This window comes from Chiloscyllium punctatum, chromosome 12 (assembly GCF_047496795.1).
Source record: "Chiloscyllium punctatum isolate Juve2018m chromosome 12, sChiPun1.3, whole genome shotgun sequence".
NCBI lineage: Eukaryota > Metazoa > Chordata > Chondrichthyes > Orectolobiformes > Hemiscylliidae > Chiloscyllium > Chiloscyllium punctatum.
The window spans coordinates 49,684,008-49,700,783 of record NC_092750.1 but is presented as its reverse complement, the minus strand read 5'-3'; the positions used below and the strand labels follow the sequence as shown (position 1 = coordinate 49,700,783).

General features: G+C 37.7%; 1 protein-coding gene across 15 annotated transcripts in view; it reads left to right on the top strand.

The window, feature by feature from the left end:
• Positions 1-16,776, top strand: part of foxp1b (forkhead box P1b) — a 478,263-nt gene that overhangs the window by 87,374 nt on the left and 374,113 nt on the right. The window contains exon 3 of one of the 15 annotated variants that reach the window (XM_072582559.1): positions 9,471-9,600. The exons of the other annotated variants lie outside the window; for them this stretch is intronic. The gene's annotated coding sequence lies outside the window, so the exon portion shown is untranslated. The remainder of the gene's footprint in view (positions 1-9,470; positions 9,601-16,776) is intronic. 15 annotated transcript variants of the gene reach the window in all.

Sequence of the window (16,776 nt, the reverse complement as noted above, 5' to 3'; positions counted from 1 at the left end):
AAAGCACTGAAACTGCTCAGACAGATCTTCTTTTCACTGTTCTTGGCTGCACAGGTCCCCATGGTGCATCCTATGATTCCATTTACTATAAATTATCACCAACATGCTATTCTTTTGAGAAATTATCTGACAAAGTAAGGTCAACTTCTCATCTATAGTTGGTGATGTCCAAACTAATCTCTCTAACACCACCACTGACTCTTAAGAATACTACCATATTCACTGACCGTCTAATGATCAGAATGTCAAAATGGGCCTTTTGATGTTGCTGCAGTTTAATTTTGCAAAACAAAATTAGCCACTTTGTTTCTCAATAGTTTGACCCCTGTCTCAGGTTACACTCATCATCCTCTTGGCTCCGGTTGCCCCAAACATCCCAGCTGTAGGATCTTCTGAATCCTCATTTAATGTGCTATCAAAGATGACTTGCTCTTGACTGAGCCTTAACATTCTGTTAGCATGTTAAGAACTTTTTCTAATTATTTGTTTTGAATTTTTTAATTGAACTGATTTTAATTGCTACTTTGCATTTGTCGACTAATTTTTCAAAGTTACCTTAAAAGGGAGAGATACTGTTTCCACCCATGGATATCAACTTTGGATAATATTTATTTTGCACTGCTGGAAATCTGTAGATCTCATTTCTAAGCACAGAATATCAACTGCAGAGAACATTAATTCCATTTATTATGTGATAGCATTAACTCATAATAGCTTTGGAGGAACACAAATTCAAAGGTTTGCTTGCATTTGGAGTTAATATAGTGGGTCGAGAAAATGCACATGTGCTCTTAAGTGTAGAATTACAATGTGTCATTTATTTTTATTCCCAGTATGTAGAGATCCTGATTCAAGCATAATCCTAGCTGAAATATAATATTTCTTTGCAAAGTATTTAAAGTAATATTTATTTAACTTCAACTATAGCGCTCTTCTTTGTCCAAGCATAAGTTGCACAAAATAGAATCCACAAAAAATTTTCTGAACTTTTACAATCTGTGCTTTACTAATTCCAGATAATCAGAAAACATGTAGAATCAAAATATCACAAAGAGCTTATTCACCCCATTGTCCTTGTGCTGGCTCTTCCAGTTTGTCCTATCGCTTGCTGTCAGTTTATAATTCAGCAAGTTTTTCCTTTTCAAGCATATATCATCTTCCTTTTTTAAAAAAAATACTTTATCTAATCTGCTTTGGAGACAAATACCAGGCCATAACATGCCTTGATTTCTTGAATGTCAAAATTAAATCTCACTTTAATCATTTCTGTTCTAAAGCAATAATCCCAGCTTCTGTGTCTATTCATCTAACTAAAATCCCTCATCCTGCATATTATTCCAGTATATTTCCCATGTATTTTGTCCCAGGGCTTGACACGCTTCTTAAAGTGTGATGCCCAGAATTACATGCAGTGGGAGCAAGTACAACTCAGCAACCAAGCTGGAAACCCGTTTGATTGCAGGCACACAATAATACTCTAAATTGAATTCAATTGGGTGGGATGTAAAATGAGCATTGTTGCCCATTCTGTCAGACTTGCAATTAATTGAATAGGTTAAAATATACCCAATACTCTACCTGAAACCTAACCAGTGATTTATAAAGATTTGCTTTTGCATTCCATCCCTATTAAATCCATGTTTACCATATACAAGTTTAACAGCCTTATCAACTTGCCCCTCAGTAGTCAAAGATTAGTGTTTGTGAGACCTAGGATCTCTCTATTCCTTCATCCTCTTCAAAATTATACCTGTGCCTCCCCTCGTTCTTTCTTTTCAGAATCCATCATCCCACAGATACCTGCATTGAATTTTATGTGCCACTTCACGCCATTTCATCAGTCTCACCATGGTAATGGACCCTGGTACATGCTACTATTCTCCTCACCGTTTGCCATATTTTCAACAGTGAAGAAGCTAAAGTAGAGCAGTCTTGGTTTTCAATAGAGTAGGATAGCTACCTATGCTTGCTGACATCCAACAACTCTGGTTTCATGTGCAGGAACAAATATTGCCTAAGTTTCCCATTTTCATCGTCAAATTACACTTTGTCTGGTTGGATTAGGAAAGGCAGTCAGTTTCTAAATTAAATATATAATATCAAGCAGATAGCAAAAAAAAACTTGTATTTAGATATTGTGCCCTTTGTACTCATTAGACAGGTAATGAAGTACTTTTTAAAGTATGTTTGTTATTAATGTGTGAAATGCAGCAGCCAATTTACGCACAGTGAACTCCCACAACAATTTGATAATGATGATTAGAATATTCTGTGATGCTGGTTGAGGGACACATTTTGGTTAAAAAAGCTCGGGAAAGATCCACTGCTGTTCTTCAAAATAGTGTAATGAGATCTTTCATGTCCACTTGAGAAGATAGCTGCAGCTTAATTGTGCAGAAGTATTCGGTGTTTCATTCTGTGGATTTTTTTTGCAATCAATCGATTGAAATATACTGGCTTTCACTATGTTTAGTGACTTTTATGTTTAATATTACATTAGTTCTTTTTATGAGAAGATTAAGAGTGGACTTCTGGGTTAGCTTTTAAACGTGTAAAAGTAAATCTGCTAAGGCCACGAAATTGGTATAAAGGAATGCTTTCATGAATGTTGCCAAAGAGAGAAAGAATTTAATACTTATAAAAATACTTACGATGAATGGTAAGCATTGCATTTCATGGTCAGTTTATGGAGTCTTACATTTTCAGCATGTTAGTGTATAACCTACTGTGGACACCTTTGTACATTGGGTCTAAATTTTCTAATCAAATTTAAAGAAACCTGAAAATTCCTTGTTGCCATCATTGAATCCACTTCGTACCTGCTTTTTGTACCAGTTGAAAATTTCTGCGTATATTAACTGACATAGTGGGGGATGAAGCTCGACTGTGATGTGGGTCTAAATGACTGGTCATATTTCAGTCACTTTCTGAATACTCGTTCTAATCAATAGAGAGGAAGATCTTGCAGGACATTGAAGAGCTAGTTAACATCCTGCAGCCAGACTGCACGATCGCTGTAGTTAAGTTTCACCTCATCTGGTACAACATACGAAATGCAAGAAATGGCTATTGATTCTCTGTTGACTGCTATTCTTTAGGATCCCAAAATGCACAAAAAGGACTGCCTGGGCAGACTCATTGTTTCCGCCTGCTCCTGTCCCATGAAACTTATTTCTTCCTACTTTGACTCAATTTTTTTCTCCCTGTGTCCAGTCTCTTCAGCATGTATTCCACCTTTTCCTAGGTGCTACTGGTACTAATGAAGACTCACTAGATCCGAAAAGTTAACTCTGCCTGTGCAGGAAATTCCTGGACATTGGCTGAGAGGTTTGTGATTTTAAGAGTGCTCTTCCTTGTTCCTGCTGGCTTGAAAGATTTAATGTTGATTCATGTTGGTTTGGCACACACAATCTTTTTTTCCTGCAGTTACATACTTTTTCAGTCATGTTAAGTATAATGAAATTGCGCAATTTTACTTTATTTAAATTAACAGAATTTTTAAACACATTTTTCACAACTTTAGCTTTCCACCAGGGATATATGTGTTGTATGCTGTTACTTTACAATAACCTTCATGCCATACTCCTCATGTCATACTTTGGTGCTTTTCTGAGTTATGCAATGTTTTCTTGATTTTTCTTGATTTTTGCCAGCTCCTTCTGGTTGTTGGCACAACAACATATGCTACTTCTGGTCAATTATTCCCACACTTGCAACTCTCTGAAGAAAAGCATTTTTGAGATCTTTCTGCCCAGATTAGAATGTGCTTGCAATGTATTACATGGGTCACCTGGGCTAGCAGAAAACATTTTTTTTCTCTGCTGTGTTTGCTAGTACAGTTGTACACTTTGATTAACAAATTTTCTGCACTCATACTGGTTAAGTGCTTGATTAGCCGTTTGAGAAACATAAAAGGATCATTAATGAAGGTGCATCATAATTGCTATATTTTTGTGTGCAGTAATGAAATAATCATCTTTGTAATCACGTTACATCCGCTATTTTGTTAATGGTTAAATAATTTTTTTCAAAATAGGCATTTGCTCATTTTTTTGAAAACAGTAATGGCAATGGCAAAGCATGTGTCTAAAACTTGACTCAACAGTGTGACCTCTTTCCTCTCCTGACCATAAAATTTCGGTTCATGTGGCCATCTGTGGTTTGTTTTATTCCATTATCAGTTCAGTTGAATTCATACTATTCTAGCAAACAGAAATGGTCTTGTCTGAACGCGGGTTAGGAATCAACCAGCTTGTTATCCAGAATTTTATGGAGTCAAAAATCTATGTTGTGGAGAGTTTTGATGCTAAGCTATACATTTGAGATCTGCAAGAAAAGGCATTTTTTTTCTTTGTTTTGGAGATTGTCCCAGATATCCTGTTGAGAATTCTAGTCATCTTCTGTTCAACTTAATGCAGAAAGTTTACTGTTAATGAGCTCATGAAAAGCTGAAAAATAGTCCTGACAAAATATGCTGCTTACTCCATAGTTCATATGTAAGGTGAGCAATCTCCATAGAAAGTACAAGGTCATTCCAGTTTCAGGATCAGCCAAACTCCTTTTACAAAATCAAAAGGCACTGCTGCCCAGTCCCAAATAGAGATGTGCTAATTCAGAAAATTAGTAAAAGCTGTAAGCTGCAAAGTTAGTCTTGTTCTAACAAATTGTTAATATGGGCTTTCAGTTTGAACTAAACATATCCAAAATACTTTCACTTGTATTAGAGGCAACAGTGCCTTGCAATGTGACAGGAAGGTAAGTATTGAAATTATTGGACGTTTGGATCTTCAGGAAACCAACCAGTCATTTCATTCCCAAGAGATGGTTTAGTGTTCACTCTCTGATTTTCAGTCCCATCATCTCAGTATAGAAGCATGCTAGTCCATCTCGATTAAAAAATAATATATTGCATCTAACTTCCATCCTTTCACCGAGACAGTACTCCTTATCACTCATGGTCTCCTGTTTTCCTTTTCTTCCTAAATTGAACTTGCCACATTTCAGTCGATTTTCCAAGTTGACATTTTGCCACCAATCCCTTCTTTAACTCAAAATTGCTTCTACAATCCAGTTCACCCTCCAACTTCCTCATTTCAAGTTGTCACTTGGATCATATTTTAATCCTTTCATGGGATGTTGCTATCCATAATTGCCCTGAAGAAGGTGATGGTGGGCTGCTATTTTGAACTGCTGCAGCTTATATAGTGCAGCTACCCAATTCTCTAAAGGAGTGAGTTCCAAGATGTTGATCCAGTGACAGTACAGAAATGGCAACACAGTTTAAATTTAGATGTGGATTGGAGAAAAGCTTGCAGATGGTGTTCCCATGCATCTTCTGCCTTTGTCCTTCTGGTTTCTAGAGGTCATGGGTTTGAAAGTGTTGTGGAAGCAGGCTTAGTGAGTTCCCTGCATTACATCTTGTTTATGGCATATACAGCTATCACTGTTGGTTGGTGGGTGAGGGAATGAATGTTTAAGTTGGTAGATGGGTGCCCATCAAGTGGGTCCTTTGTCTTGTATGGTGTTGAGCTTCTTGAGTGTTATAGGAACTGCACACATTCAGGGAATTGAAGAGTATTCTAACACACTCCAGGGTTGTGTCTTGCTCATGGTAGATAGGCTTTGAGGAGTTAGGAGCTGAATTAATTACTGTAAATTTTCTGTCTCTGATCTGCTGTCATTGCCAGTTTTTGTATGGCCTCTGCAGTTAAGTTTCAAAGATAACACTCAGGATGTTGGTGATGGCATTTCTCTAATGGTAGTGACATTGAGTGCCATGGGCAGATGGTAACACTCGCTCTTGTTGAGGTAGGTATTGTCTGGTACATAAAAACTGATAAAAGCTTGAATCTGCTTCACACCTGTCAATGTTGAAAAACCCCAAAGAGAAAAGTAACTAAGTCCAAAATGTCACTGAGATAAAGCATAGTGTCAATCTTCAAGCTCAGCTGAGTTGTGTCCATTATCCATTCTTGGAGCAAAGCTTTCGTAATGAAATAACTAGTGTTGCGCATCTATTCAAACTACAGGTCATTATGCTATAACCTGCATACCACTAATGCAAATTCACTGTAACATGATTGATGAATTGGGCCCACTGTTATCAAAGCATGAATGTTTAAAATGTGTTTGATTGGAATACGATTCCATTGCCAACGCTTTAAGAGCTATTTGTAAATCGTGATTTTTCTGTAATGTGAAGTTGCACAAGAGCCACAAGAGTGTTATACATATACTTCCAAGAGATGTAAAAGCTGGAGGGCTGAGCAACCCAGAATTGAATGGATCAACAATCCAGTAAGCAGAGCTGGTCTTCTAATCTGCCCTCCACCCATTTGGCTTCCACTGCAGGTTTGTCTTCAGTGGTGGTAGTAGGTTGATCTCCAGCTGACCATTACCAGGTGATTGAAATACTAGCTGACTGGAATGAATCTTAGAACTTGGAACCATGATATTAGGAAATAGTGTGGTTTCTGAATTTGGGATGAAAACACAGCCCCTTTAAAGTTGTGTTCCTCAACTTGTTGAATTGAGCATTGTTCGCTCTACCCAGATAATTCACCATATCTGGGAACCGACCTGGGATAATTTATCCTCCTTCCTGAAAGATACCTGCCTAAAAGAGGTTATAGATTTTCAGGAACATATTTGCAAAGGAAAATTCTGCAAGGAAAATGATAGGTCTCCCAGAGTCACAGTAAACGAGTCATACAGCTAAGATGCAGGTGACAAACCCGTGTTTATGTGTGTACGTAATAATCTGTGTTTATATGTGTGTGTGTGTGTGTGTGTGTGTGTGTGTGTGTGTGTCAAGGTTTTCAGTTTTACACTGCCTGCTCAATGTATATATGAAATATCGATATGCATGAGATTCAATAAAACAAACTGTTGGTTTGTGCAGGGCCCTGATTTATTCAGGTATTAAATATGAAACATCGCACTTCATGCCATGTAGATATGTGCTACCAAACTAGTAAACCTGATACTTCTACAATGCTAAATCCTTGAAGCAGTCCATTACTGTTTAATGGCCCTGTGGTAATACATGGTTGAGCCAACACCCTCCTCAAGGCAGATTGTTTTGCATTGCTGCCCTCTAGGACAGCATTTTTGTACTCCAACAGAATAACTTTCACTTTTAGACATGTTATGGAGCAGCACATATGTTTCGCCACCATAGTGTAATGGATAACTTCTCAGCAACTTTATTACTATCCAACAAGCTTGGTTTTCCATCTCCTCGCGCTAGTTTTGATTGACTTATTTTTTTCTTGACATTTTTGCCCCCCCCCAACCCTTTCAGCTTTTGTCACTCTTTTGCTTTAAATGATAGCAGCATTGAATTCTGCTCCCCACTCCTTTAGATATCTCACTGTGTAAGGTCAAGGAAGAATATGGCATTATAAAGATGAGCCAATCCTGGACAATTCATTGAGTTCTTGGGAACAGTTACTAGCTCAACTCATTTTTAGGTCGATAGGAACAGGGATAGGCCATTCAGCCCATCAAGCCTGTTCTATCATGCAATATATTCGTGGCTTATTCAACTATGATTGGACCTCAGGCATCACACTCCTCATAATCTACATTTCTAGAGTGTGGATTTATCCTTGACTAGTATTTTAGTCCTTTCTGTTTTCATACTTTGAAAATCATCTGAATCTGCTTGTAGTTCCATGAGACTCAGCTGCTATCTTGTATCTTGTCTAACTGGCCAGACTTCACATGTAAGCGAGGAAAGTTACAACATCTCGGCAGTCCAACTCCAGATTTGCGCTTACCTGACATTTAAGAATGCATATCTCTGCTCATGAGCAGGAATGGAATCCTGCTTGTTTATCTTCCTTAGCCGAGGGATACTGATCCCAAATACAATGCTCCCTACCATCACAATGACTGAGATTGACAAGTTTGGCTGTGCATCAACGCTAGAATCTTCTTGTTTTGCAGCACAATAGCATATTATGTTGTACATTTGCATAATGAGTCACCTTGGCTGCAGCAAAAGACCAATGTAATACTTATTTAATAAAAATCAGGACATACTCACACTGGTGAGAAGCACTAAAGGGATGCAGTTTGGAATGAGTGCAATAATGCTGAATCTCCCACCCTTGCTTCTTTTCAGTGCGACAGTACTGGAAGCACAAGATTGCTGTTTTCTCTGTTTCATAAATTTGCAGTTGTGTACGGAGAAAAGGGTCAAGTGAACTTAAAAAAACCGCTACATGTAAAGATTCACTATTACTATGCTGAGGAGTAAAATGTTAGAACTTAGGGGAAGGATGATGATGTCACTTTGGCTTGTGAAAAAGGCATTTGAACACCAGTGTGAAAAATGATACTACTGTATCTACAAAGAGTGCAATTTCAACGTGTATTAACTAATTATGGACTCTAGATTATGTATACACTCCCTGGCCATGAACCATGGAACTGAGGGTGAGGTTAGGGAGGGAACCCTGATTGCTGTGGACACAATATTAAGCCATTCTTTTGTGACCCTCAAAGGGGTGGTAGCAATGTTTTTATATTGGATTTTGAGAGGCTAAGGAAAACATTAGTGATTAAGTGATTGACCATGACAACATTGAGAAGTAGGTTAGATTAGTGTTTGGTAGGAAGGAGAATAAAATGGTTTGGAACGAGAGTAGACAAAAGAGATTAATACTACTTATCTGGAGGTGGATAAGCATTTATGTAGACTGAGTGTTCGGGACAGCCTGTTTCCCATCCATGCTGTAATATTGTCAAATGTGTATGGAATATGCTGTTCTGAACTCTAAGCTGAAAATGTGCATGCAGATTTGCAAATATTGTGTTTTAATTGGCTTACATTTAAGAGAAATCTTTTTCAATCATCATAGCAGGAATATCACAAAAGCTAAGTAAAATATTAATTCCTCTTTCTTATGTTTAGTTACTTAAAGATAAAATTGCAGACCAGGCTAGTATTTATTATAAAGTGGAATTGATGTGTCTGCTTTAAAACTTTTGTAAGAAAAGAAAATGTCAGGTTCTTGATGAATTTTGCTTCAATTTTACATCATCATTCTAATTATTTTTAATTTAAAAATTTTAAAAATAATTCTAAATAAAATCTGTTTACCTTGAAGTTAAGAATTTAGTATTATGACATTATCAAATTAAGCAGGAGAAAGTCAGCTGATAAGCTAAATTTAATTATTACATTGAAAAAAAAGTGGTTATGTAGAAGACAACCTGTACAATCTACTTGAATCTCATAAAAATTAGTTTAAAATAATTCTGGATGAAATAAAATGAATTTATAGGCAAAGTAGTTTATTTTGATGAAAATTGCATTGTGAATAAAATAAGCCATCATTTTTTAAAGTAAAATGAGCCTGATTTAAAGAAAAAGATTTCTGCAAATCAGGAAAAAAATCCTTACTTTTTGAGATACTGGTATTTATTATGTTAAAATTGCTGATCATCTATATTCATTACAGCTCACATATAACTGAATTACAAATAGACTACCTGTATATCCAATGGTACAGTTATCACAGTTATCTACAATCTGACTATACAAATACTGACCACAGCAAAGCAGTTTCTTGGTCAACAACTACAAAGAAGGTAAGCCGTAACCCAATATCTGTTTGATTGAAATTCATTTTTAAATACAAAACGCCTTTTAAGCAGGGCTTTAATTCACAGTAGCACCTTGATTTGTGGTTGCCATGGTGAATCAAGTCTGTCATTTGACAAGAGATTCACCCATTTATGACAGCACTTTATCTTGTCTCTCCAGGGGAAGAAAAATGTCATAAGTGAGAGCAGGAAAAATTAAAGCTTTGAAATACCAAAATTCCTTGATTTCATTTTCATTATTCAGCTATCATTGCCTCCTGATAATGGCAACTCTATGGAAATAAATAATGTTTATTCTAAAAAAAAATTATCAAATGTTTTTGTGCTGAAACGGGCAAGGTTTTTTGATTGTCAGTCTTATGAAGTCTAGCAAGGAATAGTATTATTAGATAAACCTTCAGTGACCAAATCTCATTTCCTTTTCATTATGGTGTCAAAATAATTATACATAGGTAATTTGTGGTGGGAATTGTGGAATGAGCAGAAAGATCAATTGCTGACGACCACTTGCAGCTCATGTTCTTAACTGGGTTGAGTTAAACAGCAGAATGTGAATGCTGATAGAATAGGTGGCATACTACACTGGTGCGACACAGCATGCAGAACATTACCGATATACTGTATAATTGGAATCCTGCTATAATGAAAGCTTTCACACATGGAAAATATTATTGTATGTGTTACATTGTATGCAGTTAAAACTGTAGAATCTTCTTGCCATTCTGAGCTGGAATTGAAATCGAGAAATGTTCACAGTGTTTCCTCTCAAAAAATGCAGATATTTTGAAAACACTTGAGGTTTTTTTCAATTTGAACTAGTTAGTATTTGGATACATCTCTAACATTTAGAAATATCGTCTTTGCCGATTTGTTAGTAAAATGCACTCATAACTTTTTCAGTGTTTGTCAAGAAAATTTGGATAAATGTAACCATGTTTCTTTATATTGTATGTTGTTGAGCTTACAGAATTGTCTTAAATGGTATTAAACAGCATATCACAGCTAACTGATGAAGCAAATAAAACAAATCTTAAAATCATGCCTTTTTTTGATATTGTACTTGTTTAGGTATGTTGTGAAATGTGCATTTAAGCTTATTGGTTATAAGTACATTGTTTTGAGAAGTGGTGTAACAGAAGAACACTAATTTGGATTGTGCATTTTGAGCATAAGCAGGCATTTCTGCAGGAGTAAGTTGTGAGGGAAATCCAGCCTTACCATCTGTAGTATATGTATGCCAATACCCTTATCTGCTTGTATTTATATATTTAGTATAAACTCTTCAAAAAAAAAGTTAATCTAGCTCTTATATTTACCAGATAAAAATACATTCTGAGTCTTTTCCATTTTAAACTTCATATTATTTGAAGCTGAAAGCAAATTCTGACAAAGACTTTTTTTTCTGAATCCTAATATGCCTCATCATCTGCTGTTAAAGCTCCCTTAGATTGTGCATGGGTCTTGGAGTTTATTTTTGCATTTATGTGGGGTGGCCACATGTTTAACATTTAGCATTCTCAAGTGACATTTGATAGGACTTTCACAATCCTTTTATAAAGGAGCTGATCCATTAGCATCACCCGTTCCTGCTGTAGTATACAAGATGTTCTTCCTTCCAAGGAGCTGTACATAATCTTTTGTCAGGCCAGTAACTGAATGATTTTTTAAGCCCGGTGGGCAATACTTGTGTCCATGCGTAACACAGATAGACCGCAGTAGTCAGCAGCTGCATGCAATTTTAACTACACTCATTGAGCTGTAATAAAACAATATAAGCATCGCTCGGGGGAAAGATTGTATGCAGTTATCCTTAGACAACGCTTGAGCATATGAATGCAGAGCTGGATGACAAGAGGATTTTCAGATTGTGTTTTGATTGAATTGCAGAATTGAACAGGTCCAGAGTGTCAGTGGAGAGCTAATATTTGCAGTATTATAAAAGTTTTGCTCACCGAGTTTCTTATGGTAAAACATTCAGCAGTTTTTTTTGGTGGCTGAGAACAATAAAGGGGTGAGTCCACATTTGGACAGGAGCACACTTTGCTGGGCTCACCCATAATAATGCTGTTATGACAGAGAAATTATGAAGGTTAACAGGAAAGACCTAGGTCCAGGAGTGATTCCAGGCAGCTGGCAGCCAGAAGAATCGGAAACACACCACCAATGAAAACTGCAGTGAAAAGCAAATTAAATCCCGTATCTACCATCTCACTTGCTTTTCTGTACTTTCCTGTTTGGACTTGAAGGTGATTACAGTCAATGCAGTGACAGTTGACGGAAGCTCTGCTACAAGAGTATTTATTTACAGTGAATCGTGGTGATGCTGTGCAGGATGCGGTTTCACGCAGGATGTGCAGTCCCCACCCCCTGGTTTGATCATTTTTTTACAAGAAAGCAACCTGATTACTGAGGCCACAGCCTTTTTGGAGAAAGTATTGTGTAATATGCCTCTGCTTGGAATACACTTGTAGTGCAACATCATAGGAAGTTCCTTTATAGCACTGGAAGCTCAGGATCAGGGCACCTTCAGCTTTAGAAGTGAAATGTACCGAAGTTATTGTTAGGGCAGAGAAGTAGGAAGTGAGCATCTTGAATTTGCTACTGGCTATTAAAATTATAGTTGCAGAAAGTTTGAACTTTAAATTGGGTAGTTTCAGATATTCATAGCAGTAGTCAAAATAGTTCCTTTTCTCAGAAAAAGAACTACTTGAAATTGTAAATCAAGTAAATAAATGTGTTTAGCGCCTTTTTAAAAAACAAATAAGTAATTGAGCAATCATCTTACTTATCCTGGGCTTGTCAGAAGGGTTCTTCATGTGTCCTATATACTAAAGTTCCTGACAGTGCAGCAGACCCAGAAAGAACTGTAGACTGCATCCTGCTGAAAAGGAAAATGCTTTATTTTTTTTAACTGTGATAACAATGTTACTTGATAAAATTTGAACTTTGTCAATGTGAAAAATATTGCATTTTTTTAAGAAAAGTTTTACATATGGTCCTTTTTTCTTAACTTTATTTCACCTTTTTAACTTTGTTTTATAAAGCTGTGCACTGTTTCTGCATATTCAAATTTTTCACTGTAATATTTACGTTCATTCTGCAGTTGAAATGTACCTGAAAAGTTTTGTTGCAATGTGGTTCTTTATGTATTTGATACATATGTACAAAGAGTCTATTATGAGGCATTTAAAATCACTTTTGAAATTTTAGGATATTTCTGTTTTGTTCACTTTGCTGATCCTTATTAAGGACTAGTATTGATAGTATCTAGGCTGTCTTCACTATCTACTGAGCAGAAGTTTGAACTTTAAATTGATTTCATAGCAGTCTGTTAGTGAACTCGTGCTTTGATATCTAATACCTGCACAATTAAAAAACATTTTTATATGCAATAAAATCCACTGCTACAAACCTAAAAGTTATTGTTAGTATTGATTCCCGTTTGCTGAAGTGTTTTGTTTTAAATTGCCAATGCTCTCTCCTGTCTCACGTCTCGATGTTGACCCTTTGCTGGTACATGATTCCACAGTTTATTGTATACTCCAGTATTGCACAAGTGCTCTTTATTCATAATCTTGGTCCTATGTCTTGCCAAGTTTTTAGAATGTCTGTGTCGTTAACTCAAAGAAAAGCTAGATGTCTGTTTGCTTTTCACTTCTTTGTCCCAAAAGTATTAAGTTAAAATTGACACCACTCCCTCTTGGCTAAATCAACACAAATCCTGGATCATGGCTAAGGATCTTCCCGGTTTATAGATCTAACATATCTACTGAAGAAACTCATTGAGCTGTCAGAGGAGCCAGAGATAGTAGGAAGTAAAAGGTTTTAATTTAAGAGGCCGGCCTTGATTTGTTTCAGTTGGTTACATGCAAGGATAAATTTGCAATCCTATTTCAGAGCACTATGTTCCATCTCCCTACATCAAAGGGAACTTGGATGTGGACATTATCGGCCTCAACAAGAACTTGCATCTATTGAGATGAATGGATCTGAAAGCCTGTGGAATCCCATGACCTGCTAATGGGCTATGTTCTTCTGGTACACAGTCATAAAATCTCTCCTTTACTATACACATAGAAAAGTGTCATTGATGACATACTATCTAGCTGTTGAATCATTAGCATGGCCATGATCTGACTCAGTTGTTGCCCAACTTACTGCAACCTCCACTTCCAGATCTACCAGATGTATCTACATCCCTACCAGCACACGGGATTCATAGGTTAACCCTTGTATTTCCCAAGCATTATGTCAATGTCCAAATAATACGCCTACATGCATCTTTAAATGTTGGCTTTATAATATTATTTGCCATTAAGGTGATAACTGAGCCTGTTTATTCATGCATGAGTACATCATGTTTGAATAAGTGATAGTTTGACTTGTAAGATGTTCCCCAAAGGTGCTGGTGTAGCTTAATTTCACTTCACTACATGATGTGGATCCACTTTCATCCGGGTAAGTTGTAGCACAAATTAACCAAGTCTAACTGCCTGGGTTGGAATCTTTGAGCTATAGGAAGAGGCTGAACAGGCTGGGGCTGTTTGCCCTGGAGCATCGGAGGCTGAGGGGGTGACCTTATAGAGACTTATAAAATTATGAGGGGCATGGATAGGATAAATAGACAAAGTCTTTTCCCTCGGGTGGGAGAGTCCAGAACTAGAGGGCATAGGTTTAGGGTGAGAGGGGAAAGATATAAAGGAGACCTAAGCTGCAATATTTTCACGCAGAGGGTGGTACATATGTGGAATGAGCTTCCAGAGGGAGTGGTGGAGGCTGGTACAATTACAATACAAAAGCATCTGGATGGGTGTATGATAGTAAGGGTTTGGCAGCATGTGGGCCAGGTGCTGGCAGGTGGGACTATATTGAGTTTGGATATCTGGTCGGCATGGACGGGTTGGACTGAAGGATCTGTTTCCATGCTGTGTATCTCTATGACTCTATGACTTTTAACAACCCTGGCTGACAAATGAGGGAAATCTGTGTGCACTTGCACTCAAAATTCAGCAACTGCTCTTTGTTGGAACCCAAGTCTGCTGTGTGTTGAAATGCCTATGAAGTTCTCTTGATCTTTTATTGACAAGGGTAAGGTACCAACATCTGTGAAGGTGTAATGTGATTGACCTTGCTGCTAGCATTCCCATTGTTGGAAAGTGAAGTAATTCCACAGCAGCCATTATCACATCACCGAGTCGCGTGGACAGTCCTTGACACTGATCCAACTCCCTCAGAGCCAGCTCTCAGACTGTGAGGGTGTCTGACACTCCTGTTTATATCTGTCAGCCAGCACTTGCTGAGTGGACCAGATTAATAGCACCTATACAGTGTATTGAAAAAGAACGGGTACCCAATGAACACAGCCCGCAGATTTCTCATCAACAAACCCAAACAAGCAGACAAAATGTGTCCAGAAACCCTAGCCACTCTCCCCAATATCAAAGACATCTTGGAAATGACTGCCAGACTACTCAGACCCATTGGCATCATGGTAGCCCACAAACCCAACACATGAAAACAGCTGCTAATGAACTTAAATGACCCTATATAGACAACAAGCAAAACTAATGTCATTTACAAAATTTACACTACTGGAAAAATGGGCAGAAAATTAGCCACTAGGATATATTAACATCAACTAGCCACAAAACGGCATAACCGGTTCTCATTAGTATCCTTACATACAGATGAGGAAGGGCACCACTTCAATTGGGACAACACATCCATCCTAGCACAAGCCAGACAGAGACACACACGAGAATTTCTAGAAGCATGGCATTCCAACAGAAACTCTTACGAACAAACACATTGACTTGGACCCAATTTACCACTCCCTGAGAAAAAAGAACAGGAAATGACATCACCATAGGAAATAACATCACCAACCCAAAGAAACCCAAACATATAAATAGAAAGCAGGAATCATCTGCAATGCTTCGTCCGGAGGCTCATTGAAGATGTTACCTAGTGTGGTGATGAAATGTCTGAAAATGAATCTTCCAGCTCAGCGAGCAAACCTACTTCCAGAACCTCAACCTGAGCAACAAATCTTCTCAAAACTCGCTAACAGCACCAATTCAGGAACTTGTATTCCATGTGGTCCACCTGGCTGGCCTCGTTACAATCACTATGGAAAGCAGTAACGTTATTGCCTTGCAGGCTTCCCGAGATGTTATGTGATTCCATCGTTATCACTAGCATCTCAATGTTGCTCTCCTCATAGAGCCAGTGGTGCAGTTCATTTACCGTTGAGTCAATCTTGTCATGGACATTAAGAATAATTATACAAACCCCTTGAAGGCCTAAAAATAGATCATACAGGTGTTATGGACTAGGCCAGGCTCCCTCAAAATATTTCAAGAAGGTAGCCAAAACCTTAACTTTGCTAGTTCTTTTAAACAGGTGTAAAGTGGATATTTGAGGAGAGATGCCACTGGTCAAACCACTTAGTTTTAAACAAAGAAGAATTTATTTACAAGATCACCAGATGGAATACAACAAAACAGAATAGAGCACATAATAACTTAACCTTTCCAAAAGCGCAACAGATTATTCGAGCTTATTGATGGTGTTCCCAATATTTGCAACAGTCCCCATAAACACCCCTTGGCACAAAACGTGAAATCAAACCCAGGGTCTTACAGGAGAGAAGTCAGAGAGAGGGAGGGTCAGCAGGAACCTTCTTCTCTTGAGTCCAGCAGCTTCACAACACTACATTTGCGAACCAAACCAAACCAGAAAAAAGCTGAGCTGGGAGAACTGGCCGCCCCCTTTTGTTGTACAAGTGTTTTTTTTAAACCTGAAAACCTTTTGCCTGTGGCAGTATCGGTTAGCTATGATCAAATTGGCCCTAAAAGCCTTCGACTTAGAGTTTGTGGAGTCTTTGTCTTCGACGACCTCTTTGAAAAAAAAGCCAAGGACAGTATAACCTTGTTAAAGGAGCAGCATTGTCACACAGGGATATGAATGTGCCTAACAAATGGTTAAGTGATAAGGGTTAGACCAGGTTGTGCAGGCATTAGGATAGCAGGAATGCTTAGAAAAGATAAAAGGTGAAGAGTAATTTCACCTCAGGGTGAAGTTCAGGTTAACAAACCTCATCATGTGACTGTGGTCAAATCTTCATATGGAGTAACATATAAATGTGCTCACTTCCCATCT